A 20,751-nucleotide genomic window follows, 5' to 3' on the forward strand; every position below is an offset into this window, starting at 1 on the left:
ATGTACATACTGAAGAGTTAAAGTAACAAGAAGAAACATAACATAGTTCTGCTGGGGGCTCAGCACAACACACCCCTCAAATTAAACTAAGCACACCTGAAATTAAACTATGCAACTAATCCGGTAAACACTGCATTAGAAGTTTAGAACCACCATGAGCAACGACACTTCCACCTTACTCGGAGTCCTCGTCCACGTCCTCGACTTTGTCCTTGTCCCTATTCATCTTGGCCGATACTTCTTTGCTTGAACCGCACACTTGGCTGTTGCTCTTCATCCAACCCTTTTAGATATTGAAACAAAGGTAGCCATCCATTACAGTGTAGTGGATGTGGTCTATATCTAGTACATTCTGCTGCCATGCATGATGATGAAACGTGTATGGAGGTTTCTCCAGTTTACCGTACGAAGGATGAACCATGGCTCCTGCCAGGGTCAGCATTGATGGCTGACGAGAGGGCACCAGCCGATTCTTCTAGAGGTCGAAGGGGTTGCCTACAACGAGGCCTATCCGACCCAGGACTTCTTCGTCATTCGTAAAGTCTACAGTAATGAATTTCACTGTTTTGTCCTTGAGGAAGTTCTTAAAATCCTGGCACTCAACGTCGGCATGGCATATGTGGTAGACCAAGAAAACGTTATGTACGCAAACCTGGATCACGGCGGGCTTCTTCCTGTCTTTGTCCTTTAGATCCTTCTCTCGTCCCAGGACTGTGGTGTACTCAACATCTAGCCCAGCGACCCACTCATCATCTGAGTTTTCGAACATGCGTCGGAAGCGAGAAAGGCATCCTTTCACCTTCATGGAAGAATGGGTGTAGATGACGTCGAACTCATCGTCGGTGATGGTTCTAACCTTGTGCTCACTGCCGATCGTGGAGATTTGGGACGCCATGGGTTTGGGAGGAGGGTTAGGATTAGTGGAACTGTCGTAATGTGAATGGACGGGGCGACTAGGAGCGAACCGCCGTAGTATTGAAGGACGTGCGGGGACGAGTAGGAGCGAACTAGCAGCGTGCGAACGGCAGGGTAGTGGCTTTCCATTCCCCCATGAGATCGAACGGTTGCATGGCGTGATTCTAGACCTATGTGTGAATATCCTATCCTGGAGGGTTATTCTGCAAATTTTCAGCAACTTAGCATGCGACCGTTTGATCTCAGATCTAAGGGCTGCCAGCAGCCCGTATCATGGTCGCGCCTACCACGACCATCGCGTCGCTCGCGCGGTCGCGCCCTTGGAGATTTAACACGGTGTGTTAGGCTATCTGATGTTGGCATGCCATACATAGTCATCACTTAGTCACTCATACTACAACAAGGTTGGCTATAAGTGTATTTTTTTACTCCTCTCTATCTCTTTCTTCGTACTCAAGGAAGAAACGGTGCTAAGCCCGTGTATTTATTGCATTTTCCAAGGAGTGACCTCTTCCAATGAAATGGTGTTGCTAAGTTTGCTTCATTTAATTAGCTATAGACTCAAAATTGTCTTTTCACCTAGGTACACACGCTTAGCACGGTTTCTTCCTTGGGTCACCAAACTAGTCTCTCTCTTCTTGATTAACTTGCCACATCAGACTTTATGCCTATGTGGCAAGCTTAAGCACCTTTAGGAGCAAGTAAAAGTAAGTACAATAGTGCGCTTTACATGGCATTTTTGCATATGTGGAGGAAAGAGAGGCAAGGAAGAAGTGGAGAAGTGGGCTCTCATGCAAGAGCCAGCCTCTAATGCATGGTGGAGCATTGGGAGAGGCACCTATATGGAGGTGGTCAGGAATCTGGGAGACTCACGCCGGTCGTAGCGCCGCAATTAAAATGATAATGGCAAGTCAAATCACGGGGCCCCACCTGTCTAGCAGTAACTCGCTGTCAAATCACACAGCCCTATGTTTGCAACAGCCTACTCCCTCGTCTTCTCATGTCTCTGTCGAACCGACCAGGTGGAACTGCCCCGCCGCCTACCGCGCAGGAAAAGCCCCTCCCTCGACTTTTAATTACAACTACATCCGCTTAAGAATCCAATGATATACTTTTTGTGACATAGTAACTCATAGTAACTCATATTTAGTTAGGCTAGGGGTCTCCACTACAGATCCTTTTTTTTGAAAGCGCCTCCACTACAAATCGTCTTCTCCCTCGTCCTCTTGAAGAAAACCGATGATGAGTGTGGCGGTAGGGTTTGTAGGAGTACTACGGCGTGCGGGGCCACGTCGTAGTAAACGGGTTCGAGCCGACGCCTTAAATATGTGTGGGCCGCTTGGTTTTACGGGAACGAGGCAGCATTTTGGGTTCGGGGACCAGTGGAGATATAGTACGTACAAAAAATTGTGGACGTAGGTTCGACCGAAAGGCAATGATGCATGGGCCCTGCATTTTGATATACCCGGGGCCGTGTGAAATTTGCTACTCTACTCAAAACTAGTAAGGTACACATGTATTGAACGCATGAGATTTCGAAACCAAATTATCAATAAATACACACTATAGCATGTAAAGCTTTGAGTCATATATGCATGATGTAGATGTTCGTTTGGTTCTTATAGTTCATCTCATTCAAAATCAATAAGTTTTATAAAAATCTTAAGATTCATGGGGTTGTGCATTGTACTCCCTCCGTTCCAAAATAGATGATCCAACTTTGCACTAACTTTGTACAAAGTTAGTGCAAAGCTGGGTCATCTATTTTGGAACGGAGGGAGTAAATCATAAAGTAAAAAACAAATAATGGCAATTCATTTAGAAAAAAATAATCAATTATAATACAGAAGATTCTGGAACAAAGGAGAAGTGCTTGTGTTTTGAGGTTTGTGCATTATGCTTAAGTTCAACCATGGAGTCTTCTAAATTGTACATGTGGCAGATCTGGTGGAATGTTGATGATATCCAACGGCCAGTAGTGCTCGGATTTGCCTATCTCTGCACTGTCAGGTTAGCTTCATCCAGCGGCCATCTTTCAAAGTTATTGGCACACTATATAGTTCTTGTGCCATAGTTGCATGTATTGGAAAAAAAAGCTACTAGTGGGTTGTGCTATCTATTTAGGAATAGAAGATGTATACATGGAAGTTGTAGGGAAAGAGATGACATGGAGCATCTCAATTCCTATGAGTAGGGATTGGAAAAGAGATGTCATTTGGTTCACATCATAGGAACTTTTCTATTGAATCTAGAGATGACATGTTTCTCAATTCCTATGAGGAGGGATTAGAAAAGAGATGTAATTTGGTTCATATCATAGGAACTTTTCTATTGAATATACGCTAATGTTTATTTTCCTTTGAAATTAAGGGAGTATAGGAATCCATTCATATGAACCAAGTGGCTCTAAAGCTATAGAAATGATATCATGTTTATTTCCTTTGAAATGTGGAGTATATGAATCTATTCCTATGAACCAATTGGCTCTAAAGGAAAAAAACCTATAAAAATCATATCATATAGAGTTCCTATGATATTCCTTGACACTAAAGGATGCTTGAAATTGTTGCGGGTGATACGATGGTTTTTCTTTATAGACACATCACCCAACTTTATAGTTACCTCTCGAAGATGAATGAAATGATATATACATGGTATTCTACATGTGCAATTTGGTACACGAAAACTCGGTAAAAGTTTGCGAGGTTTGAATTTTCAATAAAGCTATATACACTGCATTTTGGAACGGAGGGAGCATACGGCAGTTGCTAACACTCATGTGGAAGATTCGTGTGTAGGAGGAGTGGCTGTTCAGTTAAATGACATGGCAAAACTGATACTGTCGGATGCCGATCTAACGGTCCTTACGGCGTTCGTCAGGAAAAGGCTTGTGGCGAAAATTTGTTGGATAATGATTTACGGACACATGCATTGCATTGATACGTGCCCCCCTCTCTCTCATGCACACGCACCCTCACGAGTCACGACTCTCCCAAGTCCTCTCGCAGACTCGCACGTCGCACCCACCGTCTATCTGCAGGTAGACGTCACGCACATATGTGCTCTTCACACCCTACCCTCAGAACTTCTAAAAAACAAAAGATGGCGCGCCCATTTTATTTTAGCTCACACGTCACACACTTGTACTATTACTCTTGCGGCGAACGTTCTTTGGGCATAGTATATTGTACTCTCACAAAGAGAAGCGGTGCACGCACGCACTAGTTCTCTCACACCCACTCGCGGGTACATGTAGGAGCACATTTTTTTGAAGCTGCTACAACAAAATCACTCCACTATATATAAAAGCAGGAGCCTTAGCGCTTGCTTTACTAGGGTTCCTCTCGTTCACTCTCTCATGCTCTCTAGATCTAAGCAACACATAGGTGGCCACACTCTCTCTTAGCTCACGGCTGGTCACAAATCTGTAGGTGCATCGTTCATGCTGTCGTCGGCGGCGAGGGAGGAGACCAACGGCTGCCCGCGCGTCCCGATCGGCGGCCATGCCGTTCTCTCCGAGAGAGCGCCGGCTCGGGAGGGCCTCCGACCCCTCCTTCCTCCCTGCGGTATTGTGGCCAAGATGCGGCATCCCGACGCCGTCTTTGCGACATTTCGATGACCCTCAGGTATATATTCCTTCGAAACCTGCCTTGATCTACTGCCCCAGCTCCCTTCGTGTGGATCCTTTTCTACTTCCGTCCGCTATTCCAAAACCACCTAGACTTCTACTATTATTAGAAGTAAAGCTATTTCATATAGTCGACTCAAAGCGTTGGTTCAAACTGGGAAGAAAGTGGGAATGCTGTAGCATGAATCTAGGACTTGGTTCTAAGAGGAAACGGGGGAAAGTAGTAATATATGTCACTGTTTAAATAACCGTATTTCTTATTTGCACAAACAGGGATGTCTGTCTCCATATCGTTTCGGGATGTCTGTCTCCGTATCGTTTCTATCCGCACAATCAAAAGCACACACCTCAGTTTTAGTACAACTATGCAAAATGAGATGGCTATCCCTCGCTGCCGTCGTCTAACCTCCAGTCTTCAAGGTATCCCTACATTGGTAGTAACTAAGGTAGAATGACCAACGCAATCTAAAAGAAGCTGATTCGTACGTTTTACTTCCTGATTGCAGTGCAGGGACAAGTGAAAACAACTGCATCCTAGTCCGGAATGCACTTTCTACCAATTCATCCATGGACCAAGGACTAGCTGGCACGGCTGCATGGCAGTTTTTTGGACAGGTGCGCGGACAAGAGGCATTGTGGTCTGCTTATTTCTGCAAATAGCGGTGCTTAAATTTAGTGGAATGCACAAGCATTTCAGCTGGTCAGTACACTGCATGGTTTAGTTCAGCATTCCGACTGAGACCACAATTATAATTGGTTATTCTGGAATGAGAGAACCTAACCCTGAATGGTGGCAACAAGAAAAAACCAGAGTGAACTCCAGGAAATTTAAGCCTGCCGGAAGGCCCTTTGCTCAGAGACAAGCCTTGCTTGTTTTTTCCTGATTTGTAAATCTTCTCACAACTTTGTCTTTTGCTGTGAACTAGTATATGTTTGTTATGTTCTATGAATCATTGAGATGTATAAAATTTCTTAGCTTATGCTTTTCAAGTTTTTTATGAAGACGAGTTTAATGTGAGTGTTCCACATGAGCGCTGGACTAGCGTGTGAACGTTTGGAATTTATTACATTGTGGCCTCAATTAACTGCATGAACCACTGTAACAAGATACATAGTTGCTTATATGTCAGACAGCAGATTGTTGATTGTTAGCTGGTTGATAGCCTAGTGTTGAAGCGAGCTGAGCCAATGTGCTGTGTTTTGCACAACTGCTTACAAGTGGGGTAGCACCAACAGTGTTTACAAGTACATATGTATACGTCGGCGCACGGTTCTCGAACGAGTTCTCTATTTCATCAAAACACACACTGCTCGTATGATAAACCGTGACAACTTATGTCTTACCATGCCATATTCATGAAAAAACTAGTGAGGACGCATCTATTTAGGCAACAATTATGATGGTTCTCACATGATTCACGGGCACACAAAAGTAGCAGCTGTTCCCATAGACGGATTCAAATAGAGTACTAGCCCCAGAGGGGTCGATAACAGGCAAGGTTCGGATAATTAGACACAATCCAAACTACTATTAAACACTAGCTGGGGCAACTATTTCATGCCTCGATCTAATTTGGGTTGGACACAAGACGGACCTTGCCATGAACATCATCGAGGACGTCCCGCAGCAGCTCAATCATGTGAACCTTCATGAAGACAACCTTGTGGCCTTGCCACTTATAAACTTGTTTGTGGAGGCATGCCACGTCATCTTCCTGCGTAAGCTTGACAAGAACAGTATTCCTCACAAACGAAGGAGTAGCTTTGAACTTCTTGTTCTTCAGTACACTATGGACAACACGCCTGACAACAGTGAGGCTGGAATACAACTCTTCATTGGTATAACCGCAAATGGCTTCCAGGATCCAACAGCCTAAGAACTCTGTTTTCCCAATGCGTATATTCAGGTCGTCCGCCTCATAGCGAGTGACATGTACAACCACACAATCCTTGTCTGCATCAGGGCTCTAATTGAAACATAAACAAATTCTGAATTACTTTTCAGTATAAGAAACACAAGTTATTTAAACCACTACGTATACCATGGCATCGAAGCTAATAAAATTGTGCATTATTAATCACCACATGCTTCCTTTTCTAAAAAAATCACCACATGCTTAGATGAAAAACCACAATCGAGATCGGCAAAGAAGGAAATCACCTTGGGCAGCTCTGCGGGGGGCGGGGGGGACACATCCTCGAAGGGGGAAAACTGCTATTGCAGTGCCACGGGGGCTGTAACCTCAAACGGGGCGTTGACCATCTCAGTATCTGGGGTCGCCTCGGTGGTTGCCTCCATCTTCTTGGAGCTCTCTGTCTCATGGGGATTAGCCTCCCGCGTCTGCTCCAATATCGGCAGATCTTTGCCTGGTTCTCTGTGGTCCATCATGAAAATGACGAATACTAGGAGACCACTGAAAGTAAAACACAATCGCAATGACAATGAAACAAAAAAGAGAGTGAGGATCAGTTACTGCTTTGCAAAAGTTCTTTTTTTTTCCTCTGCACGAAAATATACCAACATCACGGATCCGCTTACCTTCCCTTTGGTCGGAGAGAAGAACAGTGGCAGATGCAAGTGTTGCCTTTCTTGAAGACAGTGAGGGAGAAGGGGATTCAGCGAAGAGTGAAATGATGGTTGCTTTGTCCGCCAAACCTAGACTGCGGGGAGGTGGGTTTTGTGATACGACGGCTCGTTACTGCCGCGCTACGACCAGGGTGACTCTCCGCCTGCATACTGCCTTCTAATTTGGTGGATGGCATTTGGGCGCGCGCGTTGCATGGCCTGCATGTCGGTGAACAAAAGTATAACGGCATTCAGTAGAGGGAGACGTTTCAATGACCTAGGATGAGCCAGAAGCGGTAGAGTGTCTCCACTGTACTAGTAGTAATTGTTTTTCTGGGTAGCTCTAGAGTGTCTCCACTGTACTAGTAGTAATTGTTTCTCGGGTCCCAAGACAAAACAGCCCATCCACACTAGTAAATAGTAAAATCAATTCAAAAGCCCATATATTTACTGAATGAGAGGCGCTACCCACACCCAGCACACCCCCCCCCCCAAAAAAAACCTGGGTGCTCTTCTTTCTCCTCGCTCCCACCCACCTCACGTCAGCTCGCTCCACTCATACCCCCAAATTCCTCACCTCACTCCTACAGAAAACCCCAGCTCCCCTTCTTCCTCACTCCTATAGAAAACCCCCAGCTCCCCTTCTTCTTCGCTCGCACTACAACTAGGCTCGTCATTCATTACTCTGCTCAAATCCGTGAGCGCGACGCGACGCCCTCGAGGAAAATGGAGTCGGCTGACCCCTCGAGGAAACGGGGAGAAGCGGCGACCCCGCCCCACCGGATCCCAGGAACCCGTAGAATCTCGGGTGGACCGCATCAGCAATCTCCCGGACGCCATCCTTGGGGAGATCATCTCGCTTCTCCCCACCAAGGATTGTTGCCGCACCCAAGTCCTCTCAATTCGGTAGCGCCCTCTATGGCGCGCCGTTCCCCTTAATCTCGACTGTTGTCAGCTATCTCTCTTCAATGATTTTGAAATCCCCAGAGCCATCATCTCCTCCCACCAGGGCTCCGTTCAAAGCCTCTGCATCCCATCATGCTACCTGAGTAAGCATACCATGCCCTGCACGGTGGACGCCTGGCTGGAATCCCCTGAATTCACAGAACTACAGCTGCTTGAGTTCTACTATTCCCCTGGAAATCACATACCACATACCGAACGCCATGAACTTGTGCCCTCAGCACCGATGTCCATCTCGGGGTTTTCGTCCTCTCTCCACACCGCCACCTTTGCGCAGTGCTACCTACCAGACAATCTGGTACTAAACCTTCGACTCCCATTTCTCAAGAAAGTTTCACTTGTGCGGGTTCGTATATGGGAGGCCTCATTGCACAGCATCATCCACTCCAGTTGCCCTGCGCTGGAGTGCTTGGTGCTTGTTTTCACATTTAGAATCGGTTGTCTCCAAATAAAGTCGCCTAACCTTGTAAGAATTGGAATTTGTTTTGACGGAAGGCAACTCATCATCCAAGATGCCCCTTCACTTCAAAGGTTGATCCTTGATTCTAGTTATTCACTGTTGCAAATAACCGTCCTCTCTACGCCTAAACTGGAGACCTTGGGTGTGATCTCTGTGCTCATTTCAATATGGTGTGTTTGGCTCCACAGTTCTTCAGGTACTTTATATTATCATCTACACTTGTAACCATAAGCTGCATTTTAAATTTCTGCGCATAATTTATATATCATCTTGGAGTACACATTTTGTACTAATATTATGTTCTATGCTCAATGAAGAGTTTCTCCATGGATGGCCTATCAATGGTGCTGGATTCTGTCAAGATCTTATATATCCAAATGAATAGTTTTGATCTGAACAAGATTATTGGCTTGCTGCAATGCTTTCCATGTCTGGAGAAGTTGTATATAAAGGTGATAATTTCACGCACATTGCAAGCCCGCATATAGTGTACTAGAATTAACCGTTCAGTTGGTGCTCTTTCGACACTCTTCCTTTAGACCTTAGCTGTTTTCAATCTTCATGTCTATTTAGGCAACAGGACGGGGTAAGAAAGTTATAACCAATCGGTGGATTCGTAAGCATCGGGATTTTCTCACTTCTCATGAGATTCGATTGAAGACAATAATGCTAGAACGATATGTAGCCAACCGTGCAAACACAAGATTTGTCACATTCTTCCTGCTGAATGCGAGGTTACTATTGTCCATCAGGCTTAAGTTTATCAGCAGCATGGTTTTGACGGATGGGTATGTCGAAGAGCAAAAAAAGGAGTTTCAGGTGGGCAAAAGAGCTTCTGAACGTGCCGGGCTTCTATTTACAACATATTGTGGTCATAATCCAGTAAATTTTACGACCCAGGATGTTCATTCTATGGACCTGACTGATCCATTTGATTGTGACTACCGAAAACAGTGCTGGAGTTAGATGTTGTTGCCCTTTTCAATCTGGTTTTTTTGTAAACCTGATGAAAAATTAACCCTCGTGCTTTCGTACAGTTTGTAAGTTGGAGTTAGATGTTCCTGCCCTTTTCAACTCGGTTGTGACTGTCATATTTTCTTTGAAACAAGGCAAATGGCTTGCCATTCGTTTAATTTAGAGTGAAATATTGTAACAAATCCAAATCAAGGGAAATAACATCACTCTCGCTGGCTGCTTGAGCTCACTGTGCATTACAGAAGCCAAGTGATTAGCCCCCACCAGCACCCACAAACTTATTTCGAACTAGCACATCAAATGGGCTGTAAATTTTCATAGGAAAGGTTGCATGACCGTGACAGATTTGGATTCTGACATTTGGGACCCACGAGGAAATAGCCTATCCAAGGTGGTGTCGACTTACTAGCCAGTCAACAAACGATTCTGCCTACCAGCCGTTGGATTGACATCCAACATCTGTCGTGTATCTTCTATCTCTTGTCTTCTTCTTCCTCCAATCGCCCAAACCAAACCACCCCGTCGGCTCCGCCTGCTCCCGCCTCCGCCGCCCTACCATACGTACCCTCCAACATTGGCCAGTCCCTCCCTCTATTCCCCCACACGTCCTGTTATTCTCCGGCGACGTCAGCCCCAACACGCACCCACGCCCGAACCAGTCAATCCTCGTACTCCCCTCCGCCTGCGACTGGACCGGCGCATCTTCAACGGCTCCTATTCGTTCCTTCCGAGGCCTCACCATCGTCCTTCGCCTTGCGGCCTTGGTTCGCTCTCCGTACGCGGTGCGCCGCCCTCTTGCGTTGTCAACGTCATCAACAACCGAGAGGAACGTGGAGAGGATGACAGTAGGGACCCACCAGCGTCATGGCAGTACGCAAGCAAGTGCCTCTATAGTACAAGCCCAAAAATATGGTTCCTCCTAATGGTTGGACATCTGGGGCTCACATCATTGTCAACATAGTCAATAAACGAGAGAATTACACTATGAGCGGTTGACACTAGGGACCCAGCAAGTCGTGCAGTTTTTTTGAGGAACAATCAGTTGTTATTTATACTAGTTTTAGCGACGGATCAGGGTAACAACGGGGCTATGCGGGGGCTGTGGCCCGTCTAGCCAGGGTTTTATTTATGTTTACCACATCATAAGCCCACTTGTGTTTTTTCTTGCTGAAAATGGCTAGCCCAGTTCTATTTTTCTTAAAGAAATACCCAAACAAGGCCTACTTGCTTTATCGGCCCTGCTGGGCTGCAAATCTTTCAAGACGAGGAGAGTTTCATTCGGTTTGCCCAGAAATGGGTTGTACATTTTTAAAACACATCAAACCGGGAATTAGTTTCAATTTTTTTTCATTACAAGATCTTAAATTCCATTGATTTTTATGCGTGGACAATTATTTGGATTTTATATTTAAATAAATTATTTTTCAAAGTAGTTTGAATGTGAATCGATATTTCTAGATTAAAAACAGTTAACTGCACCGAAATATGCAAAATTGCGTATACTTTTTAACCGTGGCCACAATATGGGGTGTGATGCTAACAAAAAGAAGATGGGCTCCAAAAAAATTCTTAAGAATTAGCAAATGGGATGTACATTATTAGAAATAATGGCAGATGGGTTGTATGCTATTTTCCACAGATTTGAGGCTGACTTGTGCGCCTACTACAGGTTGACGCGTATGCTTTCATAAAAAAAGGTTGACACACACGCAACGCCCTGTCAACTTAGTCAACACACGAGAGAAGTGACTGTTGGATGTCCATCCAATGGCTGTCGTGCTTCTTCAATCTCTGCTCTTCATGCTCAAGCCGCTCAAACAAGCGCCAGCGGGACTGCCTGCTCCCTCCTCCCGCGGCCGGCTATGCTGCTGCGCAGGCCTCACGGCCCCATCGTACTCCCGTCGCTGGCCTAGCCATCCCTCTACTCACCCACACATGCTGTTATTCTCCGGCGATGGAAGACGAACCAGTAAACCCTCGTACTCCTCCGCATGGGAAACAACTGCCAAGTATTCCCTGGCTTCGTGTCATTCCCTTCCTAGGCCTCGCCGTCGTCCACCGCCCTGGTGCTCTCGGTGCGGCCTGGTCAACGTGGTCAATGAACGACATCCATCGGAAGTGGACTGTACGTGGAGAGGCTGACAGCTGGATCCATGGCCGCATGCAAGAAATACCTCCTTATTACGCGCAAAATAATGATTCCTCCACCTGACATCTAGGACCCACAGGAAGGGCCTCTGTATTTCGCGGAAAAAATGTTCCCCCGCTGACAGGTCGGACCCACCAGCTATATCTTCGCACGCAAGGAAGTGCCTCCTTATTACGCCCAAAAAATGAATACCCCTTACTAGCTGGGACCCACCATATTGTTGACTTGTTGGCCTACTAAGTTGACAGGGACGGAGAGCTTTGTCAACTTAGTCAATACTCCAGTGACCGTACGATGTCGATCCAACGGCCATAGTGCTTCTTCAACCTCTGGTCTTCTTGCTCCAGCCGCCCAAAGCAGCGCCGGTCGTGCCGCCTGCTCCTGCCTCCCGTGGCCGGCTGTGCTACCGCGGCGGCCTCACCGCCCCCATACTACTCCCACCACTGGCCAGGCCAGGCCTCACGGCAGCCTCACACCGCAGCCGAACCAGTGAACGCTTGTACTCCTTTCCGCGTGGGCATCCACTACCGCGTCTTGCACGGCTCTGCATCGTCCCCTTCCTAGGCCTCGCCGTCGTCCACCACCGTGTGCTCTCGGTGCGGCGTGGTCAATGTGGTCAATGACCGACTTCCATCAGAAGAGTACCGTACGTGGAGAGGCTGACAGCTGGGTCCACGGCAACCGCAAGGAAGTGCCTCCTTTGAAAATAATTATTCCTCCACCTGACAGCAGGGACCCACCGGACGGGCCACCAGTATTTTGCGAAAAAAATCGTTTCCCCCTGACTGCTGGGACACACCGGACGGGCCAACGTATTTCACGAAAAAAACGTTCCCCCAGCTGTCAGCTCAGACCCACCGGAAGTTCCTCCTTTTACGCACAAAAAAATGAATACTCCCCCAGCTAGCTGGGACCCACCTTGCTGGGAGGCTGACTTGTGGGCCTACTAAGTTGACGGGGACGAAGGGCTTTGTCAACTTAGTCAATATGAACGATTCTAGCTCCAGTGACCGTACGATGTCCATCGAACGGCCGTAGTGCTTCTTCAACCTCTGGTCTTCTTGCCCCAACCGCCCAAAGCAGAGCCGGTCATGTCGCATGCTCCTGCCTCCCGTGGCCGGCTGTGCTGCCGCAGAGGCCTCACCGCCCCCTACTATTCCCACCGCTGGCCAGGCCCTACGATGACGGCAGCCTCACACCACAGCCGAACCAGTGAACCCTCGTAGTCCTCTCCGCGCGGGCTTCCACTGCCGCGTTGTCCCCTTCCTAGGCCTCGTCGTCGTCCACCGCCGTGGTGATCTCCGTGCGGCATGGTCAACGTGGTCAAGGAACGACTTCCATCGGAAGAGTACTGTACGTGGAGAGGCTGATAGCTGGGTCCACGGCCACAGCCCAGTTTTTTTTTGTGATTTGCCAAGTAAGTCGCTTTGTCAGGCCTGTTGGGCAGCAAATCTTTCAAGACGAGGAGATCTTTCATTCGGCTGGCCGAGAAAATGGCCCATCAGTAATGAGAAATGGGTTGTATATTTTTAAAACACATCAAACCGGCAATTAGTTTCAAATATCCTTTTTTCATTTCAAGATTTTAAATTACATTAATTTTTATGCGTGGAGAATTTGTTGGATTTTATATTCATATACATTTATTTTTAAAATCAGTTTGAATGTGAGTCGAAATTTCGGGATTAAAAACAGTTCGGACCAGACCGAAATATGCAAAATTTTGTATAATTTTTTAACCATTGCCACAATATGGGCTGTAATGCTAACAAAAAGAATATGGGCTCCAAAAAAACCTTAAGAATTAGCAAATGGGCTGTAAATTATTAGAAATAATAGCAGATGGGTTGTATGCTGTTTTCCATAGATTGGAGGCTTTCCTAAAAAAAGGTTGACGCACAAGCACTGACTGTTGGATGTCCATCCAACGGTCGTCGTGCTTCTTCAATCTCTGCTCTTCCTGCTCCAGCCGCTCAAACAAGCGTCGGCGGGACTGCCTGCTCCCTCCTCATCACGGCCGGCTGTGCTATCGTGCAGGCCTCACTGCCCGACCGTACTCCCATCGCTGGCCTAGCCATCCCTATACTCACCCACACCTGCTGTTATTCTCCGGCGATGGCAGACGAACCAGTAAACCCTCGTACAGTTGTACTCCCCTCCACGTGGGAAACAACTGCCGAGTCTTCCCTTCCTCCGTGTCGTCCCCTTCCCAGGCCTCGCCGTCGTCCACCGCCCTGGTGCTCTCGGTGCGGCGTGGTCAACATGGTCAAGGAACAACTTCCATCGGACATGGACTGTACGTGGAGAGGCTGACAGCTGGGTCCACGGCCGCAGCAAGGAAGTGCCTCCTTATTACACGGAAAATAATGATTCCTCCACATGACAGCTAGGACCCACCGGACGGGCCACTATATTTCACAAAAAAAACGTTTCCCCCTGACTGCTGGGACCCACCAGCTACATCTTCGCACGCAAGGAAGTGCGTCTGGGCAAACAAAATGATTTGCCCCCTGACTGCTGGGACCCACCAGCTACATCTTCGCAAACAAGGAAGTGCCTGACGGTCGGGACCCACCTGGTCGAAGCGTACGTAGCATTGTCATTCTGGTCGCAAACGTGTACGTACATATCGGTCAATGTAGAGGCGCGCACGTGTCGTATTAGAGGCGCACACGTAGCATGTACACATAAGTACAGCGGCCAGGGTGCAAGAAAGAAAATACGGCCACGTATGTGTACATATGGGCGGGGTCTCGAACGCTTAATCGCGCATACGTACGACCAGGGCTCATGTACATGGCTGGGTCGGAACGGAGAAACACCGTCGTCGTCGTGTTCATGGGGAGGCAACGGAATGCGTCGTGTTCATGGGGAGGCAACAGAACGCATGGGAGCCAACCGGCTGGGTCGGAATGGAATGCATGGTCGTGTTCATTGGGAGGGCTTGGACGGAACAGGCGATGGAAACGAGGCCTGGCGTACCGCACAACGGAGGAAACGGACCACCGATGTTCGGAACGGGGTCCTGTTGATCGGGAGGGGTCTGGCGTACCGCAAAATGGAGGAAACAGACCTCCTACGGTCGAAACGGGGGTCCTGTTCATCGGGAGGGGTGTGGCGTACCGCAAAACGGAAGAAACGGACCTCCTACAGTCGAAACGGGGGTCCTGTTCATCGGGAGGGGTGTGGCGTAGCGCAAAATGGAGGAAACTGACTTTTGTTGGAGTGCTACGGTAGAAACGGGGGTCCTGTTCATCGGGAGGGGTGTGGCGTACCGCAAAACGGGACTCCACAAGATACTGTTCATCTCCACCGTCGACCCCCTCCAGCCTCCACGAGCTACTGTTCATCCATCGTCGACCTCCTCCAGCCTCCACCTACGACTGTTCATCCATGGACTCATGTTCATCCAGCCTCCACCGCACGCTACTCCACCGGCTACTGTTCAACCGGCCCTCTCCACGGCTCCTGTTCAACCACCCCTCCACGGGCTACTGTTCATCCTGCCCTCCACCGTCTACTGTTCATCCAGCCCTCCACGGGGTGGTCCTGTTCATCCAGCCCTCCACGGGGTCCTGTTCATCTAGCCCCAACCGGCTCGATGACCGGGGTCCTGTTCATCCAGAGGCAACACCACGGGGTCCTGTTCATCCACCCCTCCGGGAACTGTTCATCCAACCCCCCCCCCCCGCAACGCTCACTGTTCATCCAAAGGCAGCATCGATCGGTTTCAGTTAGCAGCAGTAGCGAAAGAATCGCTCGATCGGGTTCAGTTAACAGCCATCGATCGATCGCTCGGGTTCAGTAACGCGTAGCCTGCAGTGCAATCGCTCGGGTTCAGTTAGAGCCCAACGCCTCGCTCGGGTTCAGTTAGAGCCAACGCCTCACACACACACGCGTACATGTATGAGAGAAACGCGCATCGCTCGGCCCCCGACCTCCCACCGTAACTAGGAACTCCCCGAAATTTTCCTTGCCCTTGCTTCTACCATGGTTTTTTCCGTCATGGACGGCCCAAAGAATGTCATGCAGCTGCGTCTCCGGCCCGCCCAGGACAAAAAGCCCATTTTATGTCATGATTTTTTGTCATAGAAGTAGGAGCCCACCACATCTATGATGATACCGGGTTTTGTCACAAATCATCATAGAAGTGTCATATGTATGACAGAAAAAAAATTCGTTCGGCCCAAAATGTCACGGATGTGTCTTTTTTTTGTAGCGATGTCACAATACTTATGCCTATTCTCTCTTATTTTACAAGGTTTACATAAAGAGGGAGAATGCCGGCAGCTGGGATTCTGGGCTGGAAAAGGAGAAAATATTAGAGACCTATTCTGCACAGCTCCAAAAGTCCTGAAACTCCACGGAAGATGTTTTCCAAATATATCGAAAATACTGAGAGCAAGAACTTCACCAGGGGGGCCACACCCTGCCCACGAGGGTGGGGGCGCGCCCTACCACCCTGGGTGCGCCCTACCACCTTGGGTGCGCCCGCTACCTTGTGGGCCCCCTGGTGGCCCTTCGGTGACCATCTTCTGCTATATGAAGTCTTTCGATGGGAAAAAATAATAAGCCATCTTCTCGGACGAAACTCCGCTGCCACGAGGCGGAACCTTGGCGGAACCAATCTAGGGCTCTGGCGGAGCTGTTCTGCCGGGGAAACTCCCCTCCCGGAGGGGGAAATCATTGTCATCGTCATCACAAATGCTCCTCTCATCGGGAGAGGGAAATCTCCATCAACATCTTCATCAGCACCATCTCCTCTCAAAACCCTAGTTCATCTCTTGTATCCAATTCTTGTCTCCAAGTCCGGGATTGGTGATAGTAGGTTGCTAGTAGTGTTAATTACTCCTTGTAGTTGATGCTAGTTGGTTTAATTGGTGGAAGATCGTATGTTCAGATCTTATATGCATATTAATACCCCTCTGATTATGAAAAATTTTATGCTTTGTGAGTAGTTACTTTTGTTCCTGAGGACATGGGAGAAGTCTTGCTATTAGTAGTCATGTGAATTTGGTATTCGTTCAATATTTTGATGAGATGTATGTTGTCTCTCCTCTAGTGGTGTTATGTGAACGACGACTACATGACACTTCACCATTATTTGGGCCTAGAGGAAGGCATTGGGAAGTAATAAGTAGATGATGGGTTGCTAGAGTGACAGAAGCTTAAACCCTAGTTTATGCGTTGCTTCGTAAGGGGCTGATTTGGATCCATATGTTTCATGCTATGGTTAGGTTTACCTTAATACTTTTGTTGTAGTTGCGGATTCTTGCAATAGAGGTTAATCATAAGTGGGAGGTTTGTCCAAGTAAGGGCAGCACCCAAGCACCGGTCCACCCACATACCAAATTATCAAAGTACCGAACGCGAATCATATGAGCATGATGAAAACTAGCTTGACGATATTCCCATGTGTCCTCAGGAGAGCTTTTCTCTATATAAGAGTTTGTCCAGGCTTGTCCTTTGCTACAAAAATAAATTGGGCCACCTTGCTGCACTTTATTTACTTTTGTTACTTGTTGCTCGTTACAAATTATCCTATCACAAAACTATCTGTCACCACTTATTTCAGTACTTGCAGAGAATACCTTGCTGGAAACCGCTTATCATTTCCTTCTGCTCCTGTTGGGTTCGACACTCTTACTTATCGAAAGGACTACGATAGATCCCCTATACTTGTGGGTCATCATCTTCCATGAGCCATAGTAGTCCGCTACAGCCCGGTTCACCGGAGTCCTGCTAGCCCAGCACTACTGCTCCGAAACACTTGACTGGCAGGCATGTGATTCACTTCGTTCTTGTGTCTGTCCCTTCAGGGAAATGTCACGCGGTGACATCCGGAGTCCTACCTAGCCTACTACAGCCCGGGTTCCCGGAATCCTGTTAGCCCAGTGCTACAGCCCGGATTCGCACGCTGCTGACCGACATGCTCGATGTTGATTCATGTATGCCTGTCCCCGTAAGTTAGTGCCACTTTGGGTTCACGACTAGTCATGTCGGCCCGGGTTCTCTGTCATATGGATGCTAGCGACACTATCATATACGTGAGCCAAAAGGCGCAAACGGTCCCGGGCCAGGTAAGGTGGCACCCGTGGGAATACCGTGCGTGAGGCCGCAAAGTGATATGATGTGTTACATGCTAGATCAGTGTGACTTAGAATCGGGGTCCTGACACCACATTGATCACAAAATACATGACATACACCCCTGTAAAGATGGCATGGCATAGATCAAAACACTATGCAGCACACAACAAATGTGACGAAAATGACAAATCCTCATACTCTGATAAGAATCAGCACCTAACAATTTATAGCACTCTTGCATCAATAATTTGGGCATCAAGATGGACTCAAACAAGCAGGTCACAATTGAATGAAATGAAGAGCACATCATGATGAACATTTTGATATATTATGCGCATGAAACGGAGCTACGGTGATGAAGTTATGATGCGTTGAACAGAGCAATAAAGTATGAGGGGGGAAAGGACTTAGTGGAATTTTACCCTCGCGAGAACTCAACGCGGGACGAGGTGGTGCGGGATGAGAGGATCCGGGACAGCGGGGAGGCCGTTTGGTTTGGATCCTGGTGGATCTTGGCCCACCTGGACGGATCTGGCCGGAGAGAGCTCCGGCGGACTCCGGGCGAATTCCGGCGACGAGAACTCTAGCGAGGGGTGAGGAGGGGTCACGGACGATGGCGGCCTGCGCGTGCGGCGGCGGACGCCGGCGGCTGGCGGCGCACGTGACGATGCGGCGGCGGATGACGGGAGGCGGCGGGGCCGGCGAGCTGTGGCGAGCGGCGGAGGGAGGCGCCGTGGTGGTGGACGGGTGAGGCGACGGCGACGCTCGAGGTGGCGGCGCAGCTCGGCCCAGATCGGCCCGGGGCGGGCTGGCCTCGGGCCCCGGCGGGCCCCGGCGGGCCGCGGCGCGGCGAGGAGAGAGAGGCGCGGCCGGGAGGCGACGTGGCGGCGCGCTAGTGGCTCCGGGTGGTGGCAGTGCTAAGTTGGCACGATGAGATTGGTCAGAGTGAGGTGGCCGGGTGCGGCGGACATGTTCGGCGGCGAGATTTTTGTCCGGCGGCGCGAAGAGGAAGTTTGCTAGGGTTGGACCCGAAATTTGGATGGGAAGGACATTTTTATACCTAAAAGGAGGTGGGAGTGTCCAAATGAGGTGCAGTTTTCGGCCACGCGATCATGATCCGACGGCGGAGGACATGGAGATGGTTTGGATGGGTTATTGGGCCATTTGGGAGGGGTGTTGGGCTGCAACACACACGAGGCCTTTACGGTTTGCCGGTTAACCGTTGGAGTATAAAACGGACTCCAAATTGCACGAAACTTGACAGGCGGTCTACCGGTGGTGTACCAAGTCCGCTTGGCAAATCTCGGTCCATTCCTAGAACATTTAACACCCGCACACAAAAAGAGACTAAAGGGGGCGCTGGAGGACGTAGGAGTGTCGGATTGCAAAACGGACAACGGGGAAAATGCTCGGATGCATGAGACGAACACGTATGCAGATGAGATGCACATGATGACATGATATGAAATGCATGAGATGAACGAAATGCAAAACGAATACAAAACCCAACGACGAAGGGAATCTAATAACTTAGAGCCGAGAATGGCAAGAGTCGGAGTACAAATATGGCAAGTTACATCCGGGGTGTTACAACACTCCACCACTACGAAAGGATCTCGTCCCGAGATCTAGGAAGGTCAACCTAAGTTGCTTCTTTTACAAACGGGTGAAACCAAGGAACCTTGATAGGTTGAACAAATTGAAAGAAAGAATACAACGGGGATGATCGAAGTTGAAAACACTCCGTTAGGAAAGAGGAACAAGGAAGAACAAATTCGGACAACACTCCGGTTGAAAAGAGATGTAAGACTTGATAAGGCGAAAAGAACTTGAGCAGAGGACACAACACTCCGGTTAAATGGATAAGCACGAAAAGAACACGATCCTCACAACTCGAGATGATGAGAGGAGAGAGCAACAACACAATGCCTCTGGAAGAAGAAAGAATTGAATGAAATGAACGGAGGGAAACAAGATCTTGAGAGAGCACGCTTACAACATATTCTCGAACGAAGTTGTTGGATTATCAACAACGAAAGGATAAGCTTGATGTGGGCTTATGGAAGACAACTCAAAATTATGAGATGAAATTCTGCCATTAACAAAAGATTGGATTGATATCAACAAGAAGACGAGAAGCTTATTTCACCGGGAGGGTAACTGAAGAACTTGGTTCATTTATAAGCACCATAAATAGCAACAATCCTTAGGGAAAAGCTTTAGGTGAAGTAAAACCCAAGATAACTCCCCGAAGAGAATGATGGGTTGAGAAGAGCTCATGCTTGAACAAATTGATGGGTTTAATTATCTCATACTTGACAACTTGCAAATCATGAAACATGAAGGGAAATTGTCAAGAATGACATAACACAATCCCAAAATATAAGGTAGAAAGAATTGCACTTTGGAATGCAAGATGAAGAATACTTGAGCTCCTTTGAAAAGAATCTCGATGAATACTTCGAGAAGGAATTAAATCCTTTATGAACCATCATGTAGAGCCTCCATGAAGAACACCGGTAATAAAAGAATGATCAAACGAAAGGAGGGCAAAGTTGAAAACACAAGGTGAATCCTTGCAATGATTTAGATGAATCTCCGTGGTGATATAATTGCGAGAGCTTGGAACTCTTGGAAAAGAAAAGATAAAGCATCTCGAACCGAGAATGTAATATGATGAACCACTCCGGAAAGCAGGAATTGAATTTACTCGATGAAACAAGAATAAGAATTACATTATGCTTATCCTTCACCAATTTAAATTGATGACAAGCAACGGATTTGGCATACTAATTATTCTTGTAGAAAATATTAAGATGGATATAGCGCAAACTGGATAAAAGTCTTCAACGATCCACCGATGGGATTTGGAAAGAACGACTGAATTGATATGATAAACGAAGGAAGAAGAATCTTGGAGGAACCACCGTAAGAATTGAAAATGAACGAATAAAAGATGAAGAAACACCGGGAAGGATTAGCAAATAAACGGAGATGCTTGAGAGA

Source organism: Triticum urartu, chromosome 6, assembly GCF_003073215.2.
Source record: "Triticum urartu cultivar G1812 chromosome 6, Tu2.1, whole genome shotgun sequence".
NCBI lineage: Eukaryota > Viridiplantae > Streptophyta > Magnoliopsida > Poales > Poaceae > Triticum > Triticum urartu.